A 23,870-nucleotide genomic window follows, 5' to 3' on the forward strand; every position below is an offset into this window, starting at 1 on the left:
ATAGTTGAGTTAAAATGAATTGCACACACGTTTGCCGATAGGAAAGTTAGTTGAGCAGTACCATCTACAACTAGCTACAAGCTACTTGCAGCTTGTTTGCCATGTAGACTTCGCTTATTCGGTCTTCACACCGAGCGGTTGTTGAAAAAGACACACAGGTATAACTATTGCAAACGTTGTTTTCAATTAACTCATGAAGTATCAATAAAGCGACAAGAATTGTGCACAAACAATCGGTTGCACATTGTCCGTGAATATAAATTCAATATTTGTAATAATTTAAAACTCTCGGATTTGATTTTATTTGTAGTTCAATATAGCCAGGAAGCTGATTTCATATTTCTAACCTATTGCCATCTTCGAATTGTTCTGTTTTCACTTCGTTCAGGTCCCTTTTTTCTCGCTTTAATCGCTGTTGCTGCTATGATGATTGTTATTCTGTGTTTCATGATGCTTACTTTCGACTATTTTATTTTTTCGAAAATTTTACGACAATTTTTTAATTAACATGGTTTTTTGTGACCATTTTCGAATTAAACGAATTTTATTTACACTAAGTACTTTTTTACACGGTTTAATTTCTCAATTATTAGGAACGGGGCAATTTAGGGACTATTCGTTTATTTCTCAATACATTTGGGAGAGGCCCGACTTTCGTTACGTAGTTTGTAAATGGCCCTAAGTTGCGCCGTTTTTGAGTAATAAAAAAAACTGTGTAAAAAAGACTTGAGTGTATTACAATTTTTGAATTAACACGGATTTTTAAACAGTTTTTATTTACGCCATGTACCCCCGTGTAAAAAAGACTTGAATGTTTGGCGGCACTCAACTAGTTGAGTACCCCCCGGTTCGATGAGACGAGAACGTACGGCCAGACAGAAACGAACATTCTTACGACGCACAAGTGAGTTATTTACGTTCACTCAAAAAAATCGACATGTCGCATCCACGTGAAAAATCATGTTAACTTCTGTACAGCAACTTACTTGAACTTCATGTACTAGTTAATGGGAAAATTGATAAAATTTACCGGGATCGCACGTAAACTGGTTAGTATGAGTGCGAGTTACCAACAATTCACGTGAATGTTACATGAAAAGTGTGATGGATGAGAATTACCTATGTTTTCACGTAAACTTGACGTGCTGATTTTTTTGAGTGTTTGTTTATGTAAAACTGCAAAGTTTCTTATTAAATTCGAGGGCGGGTCACACTGGTGACCCTGACGCATAGAAAACATTGGATACCTCGAAAAAATGGTTTATTTCGCGAAAAATAGATAAATATATGAGACGCAGCAAACACTTTCAGACGCCATTTTGGCAGGCTTAGCACGTTTTTTTCACTTCGATTTTGCTCTTTTGATTACTGCTCCTAAACCAAGCTGAATTTGGAAAAGCGATGTATGGGACATTTGGAAAATACCCAATTTGCTCTATAGTTACTATATATATAGTTCGGCGGATAGAAAATCGGGAGCCAAATAAACGTCAAAAGCGGAGCCAAAAGCTTTTCAAAATCCAAAATGCAGGAGTAAAGTTCAAAAAACACACTTTATTTTCATAGAACTAGTCATTTTTAACACCCGCCAGTGATTATTTCTCGTAAAAACCTGCACATTTCACCATAATTTCAAATTTAATTTCATAAATCAGGGATGCCTATTCGCCTGGTTTTCTATCCGCCGAACTATATATATAGTAACTATAATTTGCTCTCGCTGGCATCACTAATCATCAGACGAAATTCTACCATATTCTCGCTAAAGTGGATCAACTTGTGCTCAAAACTGTGGATAAAAATCCGCCTGCAGAGCAGAAATACTTGTCCGTTAAAGAGCAACTGAATTCATGTTTCGAGCTCGCCGCTCAGCACAAGTTTGAGAAACTTCTCAATTATTGCGATTTAGGTGGCATGTGCCCTTCTCATTTTCTCGCAAAAATGCAAGAGTTCGCGGCAAATCTAAACATAAACGATGAGCTGATGAGAATGCTGTTTCCAAAACGTATGCCATCGAATAGTAGAGGTGTATTGGCTATTTGCGAGGTTAACTGGAAAAACTGGTTGAAATGGCGAATAAAACGAGCGAGATTGCCGATCCACAAGTGGCAGGTGCATCAATTCCTGCACCACTAGCATCGTACGTGCAAGAGCTGGAAGCTCAAATTGCGGATCTATCCGATGGAGTTCTGATCTCTGCCGGAAATAGTTTTGACTATTCTTCCGTCAGGCATTTTCGCCACGTAGCACGTACCCACCCTACCGCAGGCTGTCACATTGTACCATCTTCACTATATCAATATATTTGAATACTTGATATAGCTAGTGGTTCATGCACCTGCCATTTTCCATTTTGCCACCAAGTATAGATCGCAGATTTGTACACTCAAAAACCCTAAGCACTTGCCAATCAGTTTCCTTTGGCATCCATCATTCATGCCCGTAAAGGGTCACCGGGAGGGTTAGTGTTTTGTAGAGCGCCGCGTTTTGTACGGATTTGCAAACTACAGGACTTCAGCTAGCTGCGTATTCCGTAGAAAGCCCGATCCGCAGCTGAAATTCGTCGTTTTACTTTGCGGTTTACATCGTTGTCACATGTCACAAGCGTACCAAGGTATATAAATTCCTCCACTACTTCATATCGTTTAGAGGTTTATAGGCCTCTTCCACTGCTATACGGTTGATTCCGAGGATATCGACGCAATCCGAAAATTATCTGGTTGAAGAGTGTATGCCCTTGGTTCAGTCTATCTAACGTCACAAAATCGGCTGAGGTCTCATCCGCCACTCTGACGCATGATTTTGACCCATCCAGCGTCGCACGAATTAGCTTAACTAGGTTCTTCGGAAAACCATGTTCTGGCATTATCTGCCACAGCTCATTTTGTTTGGCGTACTGAATTGTACGCTGCCCTCAACTCCACAGACAGATGATGAGTCTACAAGTTGTACTCCCGAAACTTGCCTAGTAACTGATACAGGGTAGACATCTGATCAGTTGTAGAGCGACACTCACGAAAACCAGCTTGGTACTCACCGACGAAGGACTCCTCTAACGATCGCAGTCTACAGAGCAGGATACTGGAGAGCACCTTATATGAAGAATTGAGCAATGTAATGCCTAGATAATTTTTACACTCGAGTCGATGTCCTGCTCCGTCCACTGCTCCGGCATTTGTTTGTCCTTCCAGATCCTGACAATGATCTGGTGTTTTGCTTTGTACAGCCTTTTGAGTCCACAGGAGCAGAGCAAGTGCGCTGAACTTTCTAGTTCTAAATTGCAAAAGCGCAAATGTCGGTTAAGACGTTGCCAATTCTCTTTAAATAGTAAAGAGTGGGACAATGTCCGGTGAGGAGTCCCGTGATTGTGCGCAGTTCCCTACGCGTTAAGGTAAGTAGTTTGTTAACTACTGCAGAGTCTGGGTAGATAAATTGTTTAGTTTGTCTACAGCCCTGCGCTTTATACCAATTGGAAGCTATTTCTAGCTTTTCCCAGGTCAGTAATTCGCTTTTGACAGCGGGTATGGAGGTGCCCAGAAACGGTTCGGGGCCAATGAACTGATGAGCGGATCCTTGTCTCGCTAGGCTGTCGGCAAGCTCATTGCCCTCGATTCTGCAGTGTCCAGGCACCCAGAATAATGAAACTTTGTTCTGGCGGAAGAGCTCCCTCAAGGTTGTGCTGCACTCCCAAACTAATTTGGATGCACATTTGGTGGACTTGAGAGCCAGTAGCGCAGCCTGACTCTCCGTAAAGATTCAGATTTTAACATGCCTATACTATCCTATACTATGCCTATACTGCCTATACCGCCTCAAGTATGTTACGACACCTCTGCAACCTTAGTGCACCGAGTTCGGCTTCCTTCTTCACATGAAGATGTAAAGGTAGCAAGCATAACATTGCCTCCATGGCTGCAATTGATGTAGTGCGCATTGCGCTGGTCACTGACAAACATGCCAGGCGTTGAACTTTGTTTAGCTTGGCCTGCGCTGTCACCTCGTTTACCTTTGACCACCATACAAGAGCGGCATAAGTTAGCCTAGGCCTTGCAATAGTAGTATATGACCAAAGGGCTAGTTGAAGTTTTAGTCCTCAGGTTTTGCCAAACAGTGAACTGCATGCCCAGATGACTGTTGTTGCTTTCTTGACAGCATAGTCTAGGTGAGTGGTCCAGTTCAGTTTATAATCCAGAATAATACCCAGATGTTTAACTTTATTGCTGAAGCTTAGTTTGATTCCATTCAGTGTAGGGGGAGTAAAAGTATGTCTCCTCCGCCTAATAAATGATATCACGACTGTTTTGGATGGGTTTATATTAAGCCCCTCTCGTAGGCATCATGAAATAGTGGAGTTTAAAGCTCCTTGCATACGACTGGACAGCACTGCGTCAAATTTACCTCTGACAATAAGTACCACATCGTCGGCGTACGCAATGACCTCATAGTCATGCTGTGATAGCCTGTGCAAGAGTGCGTCGACCACCAGTGACTAAGGCAAGGGGGAGAGAACTCCTTGAAGACATCCTTTGATCGCTGAGATTGTGATCGTCGTATCTCTCAATGAGGCTGCGATTTCCCTGCTTGACAGCATTGCTTGAATCCAGCTCATTGTCGGCTGATCAGTTCCTTTATTAAGGAGAGCCGTGTTAAGTGAGGCGAATGACGTGTTATCGAAAGCACCTTCAATGTCAAGAAAAGCACAAAGTGCCCTTTCTTAGTATTGAAGGGACTTCTCAATCAGCGTCACTAGGCAGTGAAGTGCGGTTTCCGTAGATTTAGCGCATTGGTAAGCATGTTGATTGCCATGTAAAGGAGAGTTCTTTAGAAACTCGTTACGGATGTGATTGTTCGTGATTTTTTCCATCAACTTGAGAAGCGTTGATGTCAGACTAATTGATCTAAAAGCTTTTGGCATAGTTTCATCTTTTTTGCCTGCCTTACGTATGAACACCACCCTGACCTTCGGCCAGCTTGCCGGGACACGCCCCAACGTAAAGCTGGCACGAAATAGGTTGATGAGTTTGGACATTATAATCTCGTCCGCTTTTTATAAGAAGATGGAAAGTATGCCATCCGGACTCGGAGACTTCATAGATTCAAAAGAGCTGAGTGCCCAATTGATTGACTAGACTGTTATCTTTTCGGTCAGTGCGATAGCACAAGCAGTGTGTTGCCGACAGTCGGTCCGGCAAGCCCCATGATTAAACCGCCACCAAGTGTTCTCTTTAAGAACCCCATCGATCCCAGCAATAGAGCACCCAGCGTACTAGTCCAGCGTGAAGCTGAGACCAGCTAGAAGCTGTTTTGTGAGTGTCGAGACGCAAAAAAATGAATTTTTTTGAAGACTGTCTGACCCCTTAGCGATCGCGGGCGTATTGAATAAAGCATAATAATCATTTCAATATTTAAGAACTTCGTGTTTGTAGTGTAGCCCAGTTGCAACGAGAAGTACTCATATTGCTTATTTTATTGCTGCATGCCTAAAGGCCTTTCCATAAAATGGAGTGATTCAAAATCAGTGGGAAACATTTTTATTGTATATTTGTGAGCTCGTAAGTTGAACAAAAAACCTACATGATCGTAATGTCAAGGCGTTATAATAATTAGTTACACCGTAATTCATAAGACTACCACACAATACGATATGACACTTGATACCATCTGAATCACTCGCCTAAACGACAATACAGCATACACGTAGGTTGAGTGAAACATCAAGTAGGTACTAGTCCAAAATGTATAATTGGCTTCGCTGATGTGTCGAGTCACAGCTACTTCAGACTGATAAATCAGAAAGTACACGTGAGGTTTGTAAACTCCGCTCAGACAATTGCTGAAATAAAATTACTCTGACTCAAATTAAAGTAAATATGTAAATGAGATGACGATTTTATCTTGTGTGTTAATTTGACAAATGTAGTCATCTTGCAGTTTGAGTGTGGGTTCTTTGCATCTATCTAAATTTGATTACTAAATAGGAACAACTTCAACCTTCTGGGAAAAACACACTCTTCTACGGACCAATGTAACCTGTGAACATTTGTGCGACGATAATTTCTCAGCCCGAAGCGTTGAGAAAAGTTCTATGCGCCCTACTACGTACGTTCGGTCAGGGTTAATCGCTTACATGGAATTGTTTAGTAGTTAAAAACAATTGCTTAACGTACACTTGCTATTCGCATAAATTCACCGGCCTCGATGGCTCCCACGTTAAACGTGAGTCTTTGTACAAAAACCCCTACCAGCCAGCGGTACTGGCCTAAGAAGCACCCAAGCAAACCGCCCATCATTGGCATTGTTACTCCACCTGCTAACTAAAAGCAGAATGAGTCGTTTCAGCGATGCATTTTAAGTAAAGTAATAGTTAACGGATGAAGTAATAGTCAAGATGTTCGATACGAGTCGGTCCATCTGCCGTTAAACTTAAAATTGCAGGAAAATTTTAACTAAATGTCGTTATGTTTAATTAGAAAACGGTAATTTCTAGATTCTATCTTCTATGAATATAAAAGCACTGTTGTTGCGTTCAACCATGCTATTATAGTCACATTCGTATAGAACATATAAAACCAAAGAATCTCACTAATAACTTACAGAACGATCTACCGGTGGTTTAATGCAACACATGCATACTACTCATTCTACGGAATGATGTTCCAATGTTTCAAAGTTATGTAATATGAAACCTGCATCGAACAATCAATCAATAAATTTCCATTCCCCCACGCGGTTTGGAACTGGCCGGTCTCTTTCCATATGTGCCATGTGTAAAACTACTACTCACAAGTTATGAATTAGAAGCCCCACACTACACCTTGCTGAAAAAAGTATATACCCACGATTGATCGTGATGGATACCTATGGATAGACTCGTCATTGATGTTGATGAGAGCATCACGTTGAACTCGTCGCAGTGCTTGTTGCTGTTCTTTTTCCCATCATCGACGGGCCCCAGCGCCGTATTCAAAAACAAACTCGGTCGCTTATAAGAGGAAATCTGTGTCATGAGAGCAGTAAACCTGTTGAATGCTCCGACGCTGCCATTCCAGGGTTGATTGAATAGGAGTCGATACAGCAGCCATTGAAAAACATACATGCAACATGCAGGTAAAGAAGCCAACGACAAAACGCACTGGGCAATAACTAATCGATGGTGATCGATGCCAATCATTTGCTTTTTATTCATGAAATTTTATACAATTATCCTACTTCGAACTCTTGAGTGCGGTGGAAGGTCAAATGTTAATTTTAAATTGGCTATTTTCATTTATTCCAATTTTTGTCAACTGATGTTGGCACTAAATATGCTGAATTAAGTTTAGAATATCAAGTGACAGTCTTAGTAGAATATGAAACCCGAAAGTTAAGAAAAGAACAAAGCATTTTCAACTTTTGCCTTAACCCATTTCCTCCCAGCGTTGCGAAAACGCAACGCACTTTCATTCGTTTCTAGAGAAGACCCGGTTGAAGATATCAACTTGGACCCTGAGAAACAAAGAAAGATTGGAAAAAAATCTAATCGACCTGTTTTTGCTCAAAGGTCAGATATTACATGTAACATAATTACAGCTGTGACAAAACAACAGGTTTTGCTATTTTTCAAACAGTTAAGGAAAAATGCTCATAAAATTCGATTCTACCTCTATTAATGCCTGACCTATCAATCAGTGTTAGCAAGAATCGGTTGCTTGCCAAAAAAAACTTTGTTTCATAATTTTGATTATTTTTGTGATTTTCAGATAGGTTTGAAGCTTTGCGTTGCGAAAACGCAACGCTAGGAAGTAACGATATTCAAAATTTGCAACGGGAATGTTTGTTTTTGTTCGTTCGCTGCGGTGTTTCATTTGATGTCGTTGCTTTTTAGTAAACAAATGAATGTAAATCTCATCTTTCGCTTATTTAAAATATCCCGGAAACATTATAAAAATTTACATAACATACAATTCGCTGCTTCAAACACTGATGGCAGATGGAGAAGCCGTTGTGATAAGAGCGTAATAAAATTGTTAAAGTACCTTTGCCTCCGGAATATCTGGAGGAATTGAGTGATGGCAACGACAGTTTCATGGATCCAAATTTAATGTTACAACCTTTCCGGAACGTGTTGGTAGGCATTTAATCATCTGCGATGACCTGCATTTAGCATTCAAACTGCATACTATGCGTCTAGTGCAAAAATGGTCTCCAACCCAAATGTTTTGATATCTATCATAAAACATAACATGTAATACTCTAAGCCGTTCATTTAATCTTTATTAATACTCAAAATCACAAAAAAAATTCCAAATTTGATTTAACGGTAAAAAAGTATGAAGCATTTATATGCATAATAATGCAGGTATGCAAAAACGGTATACCCTTAATGCCCAGCGTTGCGTTTTCGCAACGTAGCGTTGCGGGACACAGGGTCAAAATTAAAAATACATGTCAGTGGTTTTTTCTTAGTTGACCTAAAAGAGAATTTTCCTGAAAGTTCCAACTTTCTATCCCTGCTGGGAAAAGTCTGGGTCTTAATGGGTTAAACGGCTTCTCGTTTTTGGGTCTTCTTGTAATCTCGCTTGACGGTGGTCCAATATTCTCAATTAGGCGGAACGGGCTTTGTTTCGTAATAGCAGATACTAAATCCGGTCAAAACAGTACAGAACAGTCGGACAGCAGATGTTTTTCTAGATGTAAATTTCCTAATTGATAATCCCAGTTGCAATCGACATATCCCTTTGCAAGTTACAGGTACAAATAGTTTTGCAAAACAGCGAGGATCGACAGTTTCATATGTTTGAAAATATCTGCTACTTTTCCTTTCAGTTTGACAGATAAAGCTCCTGTCCAGAAAACTGCTGGAAATCTGCCTTGAGGTGGATTTTGGCGCACATCACCATGCAATCAAACTTCGTCAGCATCGTCGTGTACAGGGTTCGTGACTTGGTAGTCTTATCATTGCTATTTGGAGTCACTGCGTTCTTACAAGTCAGCAGTTCTGCTCTGGCAATTATAGACGACACTCCCAGCTTGTTGCGACATCTTGGATGGAGAGGCTGAAGTTTCACTAGCCACTCTTTTTGTCTTCGCTGTAGATTCCGGCTGCAGAATTCCAGATTTGCCACGTGACATTTAAATCATTCTTGTGTGATAGAGTTTTGCAAGTAAAGCTTGCATCCGATTTATCACCTACATTTACAAACAAATCAATTGTACCGCAGGGTAGCACCCTTGACCCTTTCCTTTCTATCGTTTTTTCAATGACGCAGCCATTGTCATAAGAAATAGTTTTCGCCGATGACTTAAAGCAACGTTGCTATTCATCGATAAAAGTAGTGATTGGGTTCGAAACACACTCAAAGGTGATTCCATAACGTCAAATTCTCTGGCAATGATTTTCTAGCTGAGAATTATTTAATGAGAGTGAGAGAAAAGCGAATTACCACTCACTCTTTTTCATGCATGATTTGATCGCTAGTGATGCAATCAAACACGTATAGCTCGTATTTGGCTCATCGCGATGATTTATCAATTTTGGAAAACAGGCAAAAGCGCTTTCGGATATTGAATTATACCGTCAAAAAAACTTGTACCTAACACTTATGTTGGTTTTTCACCTGAGATACTTGGAATATACATTTTTGCGACATAATACATAAATGCACTTCAAAACACCAACGTTCTTCTACACCCAGAAGACTTTTAATCTCATAAAATTATTTTAACATGTTATTCATAAATTTTCAACATTCACGTTAAGTGCAGCATAAATCTTTTTTTCGTGACAATGACAAGCACCAGCAACGTTTGCAAATGTTAACAAGATATAAGCGATTTATCAGACATGGTGACAGGATCAAATTTTGAACAGTGGCCGACGGTATTTTTATTATCAGCCTTCATCGTTAGTCACACTAGAAGAAGATGTATTATTTTTCATAGCTTCGAACCTTCGAGGCACCAGTTGATAATAATAATATTGCACCAGGTTTGCATTTCATTGAAACTAAATCTTGAAACTATTTTGTTTGTCCATGTGCCGCTTGAAGTTACTGGTTGTGTATGGCGTCGCAAGTATATGTTGACGTTTGACAAGTTCATAATTATTCATCCCCTGTGGATAAGGACTTTCATACAAATAATGCAGAAATTGGTCATTCATTACCATTTCAACCTTTATGATGCACACAAATGATTTTTAAAAGAAATCTATATCTCAAAGGTTGCAGGCATTGTACTTATGAACCTCCGTCCACGTATTTTCAAAGCCACCATTGCATTAAATGAAGAATTAAATCTGAATATTTCGCTCTTCTCTTTTAAACAGTCACTTAAACAATGGCACTCACAGATTCTTATAAACATACATATGCCAGAAATGCAGTTTACATTTAGTCTTTGATCTGATGATCTAATATAGTCCTACGTTACCCCTTCCAACCGTTAGGGCTGTATACCTTGTAGTTTTTTATAAATTTTACGGAAAAGGTTGATAGTTTCATTTAGTTACAAAATCATCGACGAAAATAAGCGACAAAAATGCCAAAAACATACATAAAAAACGATGCAAATACGATGGAAAGATAGCATAAAAACCATGACAAGAAAACAAAACACGATAGCTAGACGACGAAAGCGCAACGATAAAAGAACAAACAAAAACGATAAGATGATGGAAAGACGATAAAAGAACGGCGAAAGACAGCAAATAAATGACAAAAACGGTGAAAAGACGATAGAAATATAATGAAAAAGTTAAAATAGGCAACAAAGACGATTAGGAAAAGACGAAAAACGATAAAAATTCTGTGAAAAAACGACGAAAAAAGATAAAAAGAAACGCCAAAGAACAATACAAAATGACGAAATGACTATGAATAGATGCAGAAAGTACATAAAAAGACAGCAAAACAGCGACAAGAGATGCAAAAAAAGGCTAAAAATAACGACGTCATCAAACCAAAACTCAACAAAATGCGACAAATGTAGACATAAAATCGATGAAAACCCAAGTAACAATTCCAAGTTTTATTACGTTCGTATAGTGGTTTTCATGACCAATTTCATAAAACCGCTAATAAAACTATGAGCTCCACCAGAACTTTCTGATGACCGCTATAAAACTGCTTTCTGACCAAGTGGCCCACTCCTCAGAATGTTTTCATAACCGCTAAATGAGCGATAAAATGAGCGCGCCACTGAAATTTTGCAATTTTCGACAACTGGTTGTTTTAACAAATTGAAAATATTCAGTTAGTCAATCTCAATTTCTAGCAAAATCATTTTAGTTGCTTCGTCTGACAGGAAAACCGATTGATAATAACTTTTTTTCTGAAAAACACCTTACTTTGATGAATTGTAGTTTGCGAGCTAAAACAAAATACTAGAATATGGCAATATGGCTTCCCATAAAAAAATGATGTTGGTGTTGAACTTTGGTATTCTTCATGATAGCAGCAAAAAACTGTTTGATCAGGGTGTTACCGTTTTAATAGCTCTATAAAACTAACAGATTTATTGCGGTTTGACAAGTAACCGCGATAAGATTAATTTTGATTGGTGCGCCATTTTGTATTGATACGCCACACGTATGGTAGGTTTGTAAGAGATATGGTGCAGCCAACAAGTTTTAACGTGGTAATACAAGCAACCACAATACATTTGCTTTATTAACAGTTTTATTATGGTTTTCTAGCTAGCTATAAGTGTGTTTGGACTCGTATCCTCTTGGTATTGCGCAATACCACAATAAAACCAGAGGTAATGATCAATACCGCAATAAAACCTTTATAAAATTCAAGTAAAACCAAGTGGCTTTAGAATTGTTACTTGGGAAGAGACAAAAACATGGTGAAAAGATGCTGACAACAAAAAAAAGGAATAAATTCCGGTGTAGTGGTTAGTACGCTTCTCACGTCGAAGGCTTGGATTCAAATCCCAACCCCGCAGAAGCCTTGAATGACTCAAGCTGTTTAAGTGACTATAATAAAACTAAAAAAAACGTAAAACGACAAGAAGCTTACAGCGAAGGCTACGGAATACACATAGCACAAAAACGAAAGATTTAAGAAAAGTTGAAAAATCCAAACGACGAGAATGAAAGATGAAATACCCGTATAAGAAGAAACTTAACAGTACACATCGAAATAAATTTACATTTTACAGTAAAACTAACAAACAATGTATACTAACATAGTTTCAAATAAAGCACAAATGTCGATTAAACTTTCATTTAAACCAAAAATTTGATTGAGTTTTGCCTGTTTTTTAGTTTAAAACGAAATTGTATACCTTTTTTCCGTGGTAGATGATGGTAAAACGCCCAATTTTTCTTCTGTAAAACCTGGCATCACTGCTCTAGTGCTAAGACTGTCATCCATGCCAGTACAAGGATCCATATTTTTAATTTTTTTTTACATTAATAAATAAAAAAATGAGGGGTGTTCAAGTTTTCTTGATGGTCGACCAAGGGAAATCCGTCAAGTTCAAGTCGAAAAAACTTTGATCGTAACACCCTTTAGTATGTGATTCGATTAATAGAGGAACTAAAATGACACTATGTAGGCGGTTTTAACAGCCGCATTGGTATTTCACAATCAAATTCTTGAAAAAATCGTAGAAAGAATTTTGTTCTCCTTAGTGGAGCCAGCACGTTCCTCGTCACAGTAATGGGCATTTTTTTGTGTAGGACCATTCGGATGACAGGAACTATTTACTATATAGCGGCATAACCGGTTCCTAGATTAATGTTTATTCTTTCTGAGCAAAATATTTGATATTTTAACCTTCATAACCCATAGGTACCCTTTAAAAAGTACAAAGTTGTGATATTTTTCTTATGGGATAATCAAACACGTTTTTCAAAATGTAGTAAAATGCATTCTATTTGAAAGTTTTGTTCGTCCAACGCAAAATTTGTGGCAATATTAGTACATTACACAAATTAGACTTGTCTGACTAACTTCTTAAACATAATGATTCAGCACTAAATCTATGTCATTCTGTGTTGCTAACAATTCTCTATTTCCCTTTACTCAAACGAACAAAAAATGTAAAACGCTTCGTCTTCTGGGCGTGGGCAGATAACAAGTTGACATCATCTTTGTTGAAAAAATCAAACATAAGAACCGGTCCGTTTGGCTCAGACTACACAATACACTAACTTATGTATTCAACAGTCAACACTCGTCAATGCAGCAGGTGCGTGAGTGCTCACTGCAAAATGCTCCCTCCCGGCTGGCTGCTCGTCTTCGGCGTACACTACGCCGGTCGTCACGTGTCGGTTGAATTACCTTTCCGTCTCCCCGCGGGTTCTAGCTGATTCACTATTCAGAACACGTAACGCGACGTTTCGTTCTTATTGTAAGGGGGAAATATTTAATTAGGTGGTCAATTATAAACACCGGACCTGAGATAAATCGAAAAAACGCATTCTACCGGTCAAGCTTCAACACAATTTTAAACAATAAATGTGAAAAAGTAAGTGTGCACGAAACCAACTGTATGTATTATAGTGAATTCCAACATAATCGGGACATCATCTATATTTCAAGCCAACAATTGTATTCAGAACATCTACCTGTTAAAAAGAACCGACATTGCCAGGTAAATACAACAAGTGAAAGCGAGTCCGGGGAATGCCCCTTCTGGCCAGCCAGCCCCCACGGGGACTGGATTATGTTCATATCCGCTGCATAATTTAAAAGCTAAAAATATCACGCAATCTTTAGTCTACGGGAACACAGCACCTACCAACATACAGCGTTCCCTGTCAATGCCCGTATAGTTAGGAGAGAAAAAAAACCAGCATAAAAGGGGGAGCACGATAAGCGTCTATTGTAGCATATAAGCGACGCCATCGTATGAGACATTTCCTCCTAGTTTAGATTGTTAGGAACTTAGTGCACGAGTGAACACGAAAGGGGGAACTATCATGGGTAGCATAAGACGTGGCGCGGTGGTTTTATGCTTCTTCAGGGGCAGCAGAAAGGAAACAAAAACGATGAAATTCACAGAGAGTAATTGTCCAGTTCGATGCCCTTGTTTCATGCGACTTACACCGACCGGTAGGCAGAAAGTGCGACAATTGAATTCGAATCGGAAAAGTGACAGCTTCATTTCTGTTGCTTTTGTCTGGTTTGAGTAAAAGAGATTGTTTCGTAGAGTTCTACTAACATAATATGTATAACAGTAGTAAAAACAAACGGAATATTTTTCTAAACAAAATGATCGTAAAAGTTTACAGTCATAAAGCGGTTTGTCAGTGCGATCCAATTTAGACCAACAAATCAGCATAATTATCTTAGGCCCCGAGATATTTCTCAATGTGCATTGACATGCAGAATTACTATAACATTAGCAAAGAAAAAACAAGGAAGGGGAAGTCCTCCAGTGTCGGACAACTCTTTTGACTTTTATGGTCGGCACAGTACAACTTAATAGCAAGAAAGAAAATTACATTTCACATGTAAGAATTGTTTGCTTTTAGCGATCGCCGATCGGGGTTATGTTTCAACTTATTTTCGAATCATTTTATTACAGTATAATTCATTCAGGTAAATTTACTTTTTTTAAATTTAAAATGTATTATATTAAGTTTTTTTTATACTTAATTCTATAATAAATTAACTCTATAATGTTCAGAGACATAAAAGATATTTTCAGGGTATGAGTATGAGTTTAATGCCTGCTGTACGCTTCGTAGAAAAAGAGCTTCGTTTCTCCTGCACTATGCGAGATTACAAAAAGAAAACAAATATACAAATGACCTGGACACAAAAGTTGGGAAGCTAACAGAGGGAAATCCGACATCAAAATGAGGAAAAAGGGCTTTATTTCTTGCATTATGGGAATTTCTGGATCGAAAACAGGTGTACAAGTGGCTGAGTGACAAAACGGGGATGACTCCGAGCAAGATTGGGCACTCAGCTAGTGTACTTACGAAATCCATAGGGTCATACTACGGGCATGGTCGAGGAGAAACTACCAGCAGACTGATTGGGAGGTCTTATATTCTCGACCTATGAGCAGGGCTGTCATTCGCTCACACTATGCGCCCAATGTTCCAATATTATGCCTTGTCGCACAGAGCGATTCGGCAACACACCTCTACAGCTAATATGCACACAGCGTACGAGCGAAAGCGGAGTGGGAGCGAACGACAGTACTCGATGAAAATCGCCCAGTGAGTGACAAACAGCACTTGGTGCTGCACTTTGCCACACTCCGTGCGGAATTGCGCAAAAAAATTGTTTTGTATTTACAAATTTTCTGCCCTTTTAAAAGTGAAAATACACGCTGCACTGAACAACTAATATGGTCTATGTTAAGTTAGTACGGATCAGGCACCGCAACAGTAAAAATGTTTTTTTCAATCACACCACTTCAACTGACCCAGCGCAGGGTGTACAATCCAGCCGCGCAGAGTGCGGCTCTTGGTGTGGTAAAGCACGCAGCAAATTTAACACTCTGCGTTTGCGGCTGCCTTTTCTTGGTGCGCATAAAACACGAAAGAGCGTGTTTAGCAAAAGAGACACTGAAGGGAATTTGTGGGCGAACACACACCGCATGGCGAGTGTTGTGTTGTTTAAGAATGTGTGTCTTTTGGTCTGCGCTGCGGTTTATGCCACCTCTGCCTATGAGAAGGACCAATGGCGCGAAAGCAGCAATTACCGCAATTATATGACTCTCCTCTACTCGCAATATAAAATTCTGTCCCGCAATTTGTGGCATAGACTGAGTTCAGCGTTCCGAGCCACTACTCGTGTGGTTTAATTTTCTCATCCATGTGTACTAGATCTAACTAATACGCCGGCATCAGCATCCCTTTTGGACTCACTGGCACGGGTTGCTCACGAGTTGTTTAAATCGCGAGTAGGCTATGCAGAAAGACGATATGAGGTTGTGCGTTCGCGAGTGTGTAGCTAGCAGGATGTCTGCACACAGCAACGGCGGCTGTTTGTCTTACGCTTGCGTGCGTGGCGTAAGCGTTGAATGGTGTCCTCTCGCGTGATGGTAGGCATCGTTGGCTTCTCACTCGATTTGCAACATTGACTGAGGTCACTACAGAAGTTCTTTGCTGGTGAATATAAATTCGAGCGGGACGCTTCAAAATGCCGAATGTTTATCTTGTGACAGATCATCGACAAATTTTGATAATTCAACTTGCCAGATCCGCCATCTGTTCATAGACTTCGAGGTAGCATGTGATACAGTAAAGAGAAATTATTTTGGAAGTTGGGTAAGTGTCTGATGCGAAAAATGATTCATTGAATGAACCGGAAAATTTCGTTATATAAACCAACCGGCAGGTGAGAATCGAACCCAGGTCTCTCGATTGTCGATTTCCGCTACACCACCGCCTCACCCTGCTACTAGGTAGTCTTATATTTAGCTTTATTTCGCACTTCCAATTTTACCATTCCACACACGCATCACACATTTGCTCAGTGACAATTTTGTTTTTTTGTGTGACTGTTTGTCATTTTATCGCATCAGAGAGGTACTGTCTGTCCGAAAAAGGAGTTTATGTCATGACCGCGTAGAGTCATATATAAGAAATGAAAAAAAAAACGAAATTAGTTATGAACACTGCACAGGGGAGTATTTGGACCAAAAAGCTGGCCAAAATGAGGAAAGTTGAAACTCGTTCAATCCCCTCCAATTAAACCTCGCTGTCTTCTCAGGTACCTATCACACAATGTAACGTTAATTTTGAAACCATTTGTCTTGTTTACATCTTGCAGGGTGGCCACTCAGTCGGGAAAATCGGGAAAACCGGGAAAAAGTCGGGAATCACTAACAGTCGGGAAAAAACCGGGAAAAAGCCGGGAATTTCACAAATAAACCGGGAAATACCCGCCTGAGAAGTTTATTTTTTCAATAGCTGCATTTTTTCAATCAAAATCTCCAAGGAGCCTTTCAGGTTTTTTTTTCATCTCGCCACATCAGTTTGACTTCAGCTCAGTTCATTCGCAACTTCTACGGGATTGTGATTTGAACCCGAACCTCCCTCCACTATCCTCTTGGTCCGATTAACAGCGTCCAATTGACCAAAGTGCGTTAGTTCGGCTGGTCAATACTTACTTAGTTTACTCACGAGTTAGATCGACACCAAACTAGCAAATGGCACCTTCACTAGTCATTCACCGAGCGGAAAACAAAATACTGTACTGGTCACTTAAGGATTTTGACATATATAAAATCAACACTTTGCATAACTTCAGTTTTTTTTTCACTAGAAGAGTGATATAGAAAACTATTTTCCAATAAAAATAGGTTACACGTCAAGTACGTGTGAAGTACATTGAAATGAACATTTCAATGATGAATGAATCATTACTTAAAAATTGTTTCTCCCAGTACCAGACACTTAACAGAAATCATAAAATAAACCAATTAAGGACTTTTTTTAATATTTTTGTCAAAACAATATTTCAATGTCAATTAATATTTTGTCAAAATGTTTAAAATCTCTTATTGCTTGCATACTTGTTGACTAAAGATTGCCTTGAATAAAAATCAACAGTTTGTTATACTCTATATTGATGCTCTTCTGTTTTCTATGAGAAATTGATCATCAACAGGTTTCCTTATTTTCTCATATTTAAGATAACCGGTTCGGGATAACTAATGTTTTCTTTCTTCTCATTCTTTGTTTTTGCAAAATCTTGATCAAGATTTTCAAAAATCTTCAAGAATTTGACTCAACCAAGTAAAACATTTTGCTGTTCGGTATTGGGGGACGGCTCGGTTTCTGGTACTTGGTGACGGAAATCGCGGAGTACAATCTGCATTTTTTAAGGAATTAAACATCTTTGGGGAAAAATGAACAATGGAGCTTAGAAAATATTTAATGAAAGATATTTTATGGATGAAAAACGAAATTTTGACTGACCGAATAATGCAGTAATGCTGATCCGAAAATTAGCCGAAACAAAACAATTCGATCGGCGGTAGATAAAAACAAACAAATTTCTGTGTTCATGGAGGAATCTGATATATAAAAACACATATGCTAATCTTTTCCAAATTTATGCTCAAGATTTCAAACATCTAGTTATTGCAATTTTGATTCAAGAATTATTCTAGACAGTAGAACTTGTGAATGTTATGGTTTGAACATTCTTTTTACCATCTTAAGATAAAATATAATCCTTAAAGCATGAGTTTCTAATACGCATTTTGTTAACCTTCCGTTACTCGCGCTGTTGTATTTTGTACAACACTTGTAGATTTTTGGATGCCATTTTGTTTCAAAGTAACAGATCGATATCAAACCAATGTGTATTCTTCAATAAACTTATTATTATCAAAATGACATATTTATGTAATACATTAATGCTTTAAACATTCAGAAAAATAGATCAGCATAAACCGAAATCGCAGAAACGATGCAAGCGACGTGTGAGGAGTACCGGAAATGGTCTACTGGAATTTTCTCTCGTTTCTTCTTAACGGAAAATAGTTTCTGTATGCAGCAAAATTATTCAGTAGTTAATGATCATTCCGAAGGTGTACAAAAGTTCGCAATTTCGTTACTGCACGGCGCTAGTGTATGGGTCAGCTTTCTGAATGTGTTGTATCTACAGAATCTATTTATTCGCAAGGTCTTGCTTTCAGAAAATGTTTTAGTGTACCAAAAACGCTAGGCAGATGAACGGAAGTTTTAAATTTTCACTTTTAAATAATCACTATGTATTATTACTGTGCAAAAAACTTTCTAAACATTCCTGCCCAAGCGAATCAAAACACCCCATCAGCCCTACTTTTTAAGCTGCCAACAGCAGAAATTATTTCATCCTATGTTTTATGTGTAAAATATTTAAGATAATATGATAACTACTAGAAAAAAAATCTATTTAATAGAATATAACATCGTTTAGGAATGATAAAATGATCTTTCCTAATGCAACAACCTGTATATGGCTGCAATTGTAGGATGTACAATTTACAGCGTATTTGAGCGCCGTCTGGGGTCATACTTATAAAATATTATTAAAAGTTGGCGCGAGTAACGGAAGGTTAAGATTCCATCTGTTTTATATGATGCATCTTGCCATTTAAAACGGGCAATAACAAGGGGAAAATATATTCGAACATTGGATTGCGAGAAGCAAACTAACAGTGATAAAAAATTGTGCTATAGACTCCTAATTAAATTAATCCTATTGAGGGTACAATCTAGTTCCATCCTGTCCGACGTAATAAACATTTGATGATTTGTTATAAACCATTCGGACTTAAATTGGAGTTAATAGGCCGTATGAATAAAACAGTTTGCTTTGTTTTTCCCGTGTAAATCGTATGGGAGAGTTTGCTCTAACTCTTTTATGCATACGGCCTAATGGTACGTGCCCCACCCCAGTGTGGGATGGAATCTGGACAGGCCAGTAATTAACCTTCTAACGGGCAACATAGAAAAAACAATGTGATCAAGCTAATGATATTTTTTCATGAAATTTAACTCAAAGTTTGATTTTCATGAAAAAATATTTATCCAGAGCAGTGCCAGAAAACGAATAGGCTAACTTCTTTTTTCATTTTTCGTATCTAACGCTCAACCCAGATATTTGTTCAATTCAGATATATTACAAAATTGAAATAAATCATTAATGAGTGATTTATCATAGAAAAAAATTAAGGTCAATCAATTTTGCTCTAGATGACCTTTTTCTTCAAACGTAAGAAAGGGAAAATTCGCGGAACATTTTTTTGCAATTTAACTGAATTCTTGTTTTTCAAAAACATCAACATATTAATTTCAAAACAAATTTCATGTGTAGCTCATGATATTACACGTCACAAAATTTAGGTTTTCTTGCCCCAGGAACTGATCCCTAGCCAAATCATACATTTTCTCACAAACTTATCCGCTAAAATAAACTTGCATCCCCTAGGAACCATCCCGCGAGTAGGAACTTTGAAGAACTTGACCGCCGATCATTGGTTGAAAACGACTTTCGTCAGCACCCAGTCGTACAACTTACATGCCCGAATTCTGGCCATTTGATCGGTACTACCTGTAGCCTTCCATATTCGCCGCACAGTGTAGTAGTTATCTTCAGTTTTTTCTCCAAATCAATCTGAGATATTGGGATTAGCCTCAACTTTACCCGATGACGATCAAGGGTTTCACTCCGACGTGTGGTTTGCACTTTGCGGGCAGTCGTGAGAATTTTCTAACATATTTTGTTAAAAAGTTTTTAATTACTCACGCCACTATACCTTTGGGATAATCCAGCAGTTTTGCCTGCTCCCGAGTTGACGCCGACGGATTTTGGAGTTGACTGTGTCAATTATTTTTATTGTCTCCTCTTGCATGATAAATATTTCGGAACCACATTAGTTTTAGACTACAAAAAATATAAACCAAGCAGAACTGTTTACAAGCAACATAACGCAGTCAAAAACTTGCATATCCGTCTGAGAGCACCGCTATCGCCAAAATGAATTGCCCCATTTCTAAACGATCTAAGCTTAATTTATTTAAATTAAACAATTATCTTTATCAAGAAATCAAAACGGTTTCTCAAACGGTCAAACAATTTTAAAATAATCCGACCAGTTGAAAAAAATTTCGGTCGGGAAAATCACACATAAACCGGGAAAAAGTCGGGAAAAAACCGGGAATTTGAAATTTGAAATTGAGTGGCCACCCTGATCTTGCATAGAGCTGTCAAACTTCGAGTAAAAATGGGCCATATATTTTTGCTCATGTAGGTAAGGATGCTGCCTTTCACATTTCTAAGGCTATATATATCCTATCGACCAGCTGTAAAAAGGCTTTTGAAACTCAAAGATTTTACAATTATTTGTTGATATAGACTTTAGATTTCAATGAATATAATGATGACAAGCGAACAGTATTTATTATAGCAAATTAGCACAAATATGTTGCTACTTTAAAGTGATATTTGTTTATGTTCTCACCTTTTCTCATCACAATCTTTGATGCCATTTGATAGCTTAGAGTCTCAGGAAGAGCGTTGTGAGTGAAATTTTTGCAACTTTTTGCAATTTCATGAAATAAAAGCTTTTTACTAAATGATGAAATATCCAATTTCGCAGCATTTTTCTTATGATAAATTATACGATCATGAAATTTCAAGCATTTGAAAGATAAATTTTATGTCATTGTGTTTGGGAGACACCAGAGGAATGCTCTATAAACTAATTGAACAAGAAATTTTAGGTATTAAAAGAGAAAATCGCCAAATTTCTTCAATTTCTATCAAATTTGCGCATGCTTTGAGTCTCTTCATTACGCAAATCATTCGATAAGCGTGTTATCATTCAAAAGGCCTGTTTTGTACATCCTGGATGCATTTGTACGACAAGATCTCACCTCTCTCTCTCTCTCTCTCTCTCTCTCTCTCTCCCCCCACAGCTCTCCACAACTCTCCATTCACTTCTCCCTCTCACCTCTCTCCCTCTTACCACTCTCCCTCTCACCTCTCTCTCTCTCTCTCTCTCTCTCTCTAACTTACCTCTCTCTCATATATATCTCTCCCTTTATTCACACAATTTCTAAAAAGTTTCCATTCTTCAGTAAAAGCAATATCAGAAAAGTTGTGCTACACTACTAGGTAGATACAAACATAATTCCATAAAAAATTGCTTCATAGAACTAATGATACTATTTTTCACTCATTACCGCTTGTTTACTCTACTAAAAATGATTAACAATACTTTTGACCAACTTTTCGGCTCAAATACTCCTATGTGCACTGGCTAGGGCACAGAAGGGAACATGCTCCCGTCAATGTTGCGAAGCCCACACACTAAATTTTTTTTCACCTTTTTGGTTTCAAAATATTAAAGATAAACCAATTTCAAGTATTTTTTCTGAAGATAAAAGGTAGAAATTTTACCCATTTTCAGCCATAGACCTTTGTTTATAAACGACCCCTCAAATCACATTTCTTCTTGTAACATGTTTATTTTAGCAGACAGCTGAATGTGATGCTCTAGACAACATTTTGCACATGAAAGAGGAATATTTTTGCTGAAGACTGTTTTGCTTTTTCTGCATTAATTAGTAAGATATAACTGTTTTTAGGTTAAAAACCGTCTGATGAAAAATGTGTATTTTTTCAAGAGTAGTGTCTTCGGAGAAGTAAAATAATAAAATATAGCGCATCTTCCTGCACTATATAACAGTTATATCTTATTAATTAATGCATATATAGCACAACAGTCTTCAGCAAAAATATTCCTCTTTTATGTGCAAAATATTTTCTAGAACATCACATTGAGCTGTCTGTTGAAATAAATATGTTACAAGAAGAAATGTGATTTGAGGGGTCGTTTATAAACAAAGGTCTATTGCTGAAAATGGGTAAAAGGTAGAAGTTTGATATCTTCAGAAAAAATACTTGAAATTGGTTTATCTTTAATATTTTGAAACCAAAAAGGTGAAAAAAAAATTAGTCAAAAAGTTATTACTTAAATTGTTGTTAAAGTAACGCTTAAATATTGGACGACCCCTTCAAAATATGCATCAATTTTTTATTCAAAAAGTTGCCGAAGACCACATTGAGCTGAGACATGCCGTTTAACCGCAAATATTTTTGTCCCGAAATTTTAATTTCTGGTCCATAGTGGCAGAGCCAGGGAGTCCACTGAAACACCCAAAAAAGGTCCGCAGGATAATGTAAAAATTTAGCGTTCCCGGATATTATTGCAAACATATAAAAATTCCTATCTGTTGTCCGTGGATGAAAGACCTTCTTAGAGTCGAAACGTTAAATAAATTTTAGCATTCGACTTCACTAGAACTTTTAATATGTCAAAAAGCACATACCTATAGGGTTCATTTTCGAACGATTCAATTTTATTAGAACGCATGTGCTCGTACATGTTTACCATTAAAACAAACTTATTCTTTGGCAAATACAATTGTAGTACGATGTACCTATAGTTCTTTATGCTTCCTGTCTCACTCACATGGTTATCTGTGTGGTAGATTATGTAGAGTGTAACGTGGTTTTCATTTAAACAATATTCGTCTACTTATTGTGGCAGCTTCGCAACTTGTCACGTAAGGTCAAAGCGATTCTTTGCAGATATTTATAAATATGAATTTCGGCCTCTACAAAGAAGTGAAAAATGGTTTCAAATAAGTGATATTTATTGACTGAAATTGATGCTTTTGTGCTTCTTTTTAAGACCTATTACTATCAATTTATGGTGTCATCAAAGTTAAACGTTCCAATACACTGACTGTTAGAGCTCTCATGTACTAACTTGAGAAAATATTGTGCCCGTCACAGTAAAATAAATAATATCTAACGACGGAAAACCGGTATGAGCAGCCGTAAACAAAGCTGATTCAATAAACCATTGCATTGACGAGACACAGGGAAAATGCCTATTATAGAATGTGGGCATACATGCCCGTATATGATCAGGTTCACAGATATTAAATGCGGCTCCTATTCGGTGCAGTGTCACATATCTCATCACTCATTGCATCGAAAGTCGAAAGTGAATGTCTCTTTCATAGTGTACTACGTAACTGATCGCTGTTGACATAAATAGTCTAAAAGAAATATATATCCAGAGTGTACAGCCGATAGATTTATGGTGATTTGATCGTTTTATTTTCGCTTTCCTCTATGCTACAGGTAAGAAGGTAATAATGTCTACAGCGACGACGACGACGACGCCGACGTAGCGGCAAGTCACTTGCATCCGATCGTTTAGTTTTAGTATTTAGTGGTCTCGGTTAGTTCATCTTGCAGTCAATGAATAGGCCTCAATCGTTCAGCCTCACAGCGTTGTTGCTGTTGACAACGACCACCAATGGACCGAACGGAAGGCGAAGGTTCGCTGGATTTTTTCAGCCTTGCTGCAGTCTCGCTGTCGCGCGCGGATTTTTTCTTTTCGTA

At 38.2% G+C, this 23,870-nt stretch overlaps 1 protein-coding gene across 5 annotated transcripts in view; it reads left to right on the forward strand.

Annotated features, from left to right (window-relative positions):
• Positions 1-23,870, forward strand: part of LOC128738615 (tetraspanin-18) — a 94,483-nt gene that overhangs the window by 19,166 nt on the left and 51,447 nt on the right. The gene's annotated exons all lie outside the window — the stretch shown is intronic.

The sequence above is a fragment of the Sabethes cyaneus genome, chromosome 2, assembly GCF_943734655.1.
Source record: "Sabethes cyaneus chromosome 2, idSabCyanKW18_F2, whole genome shotgun sequence".
Lineage (NCBI taxonomy): Eukaryota > Metazoa > Arthropoda > Insecta > Diptera > Culicidae > Sabethes > Sabethes cyaneus.